The sequence below is a fragment of the Sinocyclocheilus anshuiensis genome, unplaced genomic scaffold (assembly GCF_001515605.1).
Source record: "Sinocyclocheilus anshuiensis isolate Anshui unplaced genomic scaffold, SAMN03320099.WGS_v1.1 scaffold333, whole genome shotgun sequence".
NCBI lineage: Eukaryota > Metazoa > Chordata > Actinopteri > Cypriniformes > Cyprinidae > Sinocyclocheilus > Sinocyclocheilus anshuiensis.
Window position 1 is genome coordinate 159698 of NW_015539871.1, and position 1261 is coordinate 160958.

Here is a 1261-nt window from a genome sequence, read left to right on the forward strand (position 1 = left end):
AAAAAAAATCATAAAATAAATCATAAGTTATTTCACTTGAAATGCAATGAATGGAGAGAAAATCAGGCATTCTATCTCTCAGATCTTTCTCTTGGAAGAAAAAAAAACTGTAATCTCATATTTTCTCCTGTAGAGTTTCAGAAGAAACCTCAGCGGCATCTCAAAGTGCACTCAGTTTGGCCAATTTCTGCAATCAAAACTCATCAAGTTCCTCCGAGACCAAATGATCTGATTTATACTTTCCACAGTAGCATGTTCCTCCAAAAGAATTTTAGGAGAAACATCTGACACAAGTTAAAAATTGCACTCCATTCCCAGTCTCCCGAACAATGAAAGAGCAGCCTCTGAGCAATAAAACATCCCACTGGCTGTGTCACATTATATGCCTTACATATGATTTCCCAAGCGTGCCAGTCAAAGTATAACCCGCTCCCTTTCGACTAGCACCTTGATGAATCAGGCTTTTCTATAAGTTTGCCTCAGTCTTAGTTCATTTAAGGTTCTTAGGTAATCTCAGGTCAGCGCGAATAAGCAAAGTGCTAGTGTGGAATAGACTAACTATAGGTCATCCCTGCTTGTTTTTCCACATGTCCACCTTTGGCAGCGTGAAGAGGCTGCTTTAACACGTGCAATATTTGCTGTTTTGCATTAGGACTTAACCAGCTGCTTAGCCGCGATTACCCGGCTGCTCTTTAATGAGAGGAAGAAGGGCTTAGCTTGGCATGACCCAGACCTGTCTGAGTGCAGAGCGCGGCCATGAGCTAGCTAATAAGCCACCGGTCCCTGCCGTCTGGGTGGAAAAAAATAACAACGGGAACAAAAACAGGGAGGGAGGGAAGGCATGGACAGAAACGAGAGAAGAGAGGTCACAGAAGACAGACTCTGACATCATCTGTTTGGTTTGTTCTGGATGCATATATTGCACATGCATTCACTTATTTACATGCTTGTTTTTAAGCGAACGACTGTATAAACCCCACCCCTCTCTCTCTCTTTCTCTGCACCGCACACAGACGCATGGCAGTGTTGCGTAATTGAATGTGTATTTTGCAGCGCTGTATCACTGCAGCAAATCCACTTCTCCTGTTATGGCTGCGTTCTCAACACAAGCCGCCCAGTTCGTTTCCAACTCCGAAACAGAGATGCGTTAAAATACACACCGGTGCGGTGCGTCACATAGGTGAAAAGGTAAAGTAGGCCAGTGCTGCAGTGGTGCAGTGTATGTGATTGCACTGGCCCATCCCTTCGCAGACTGCTACCC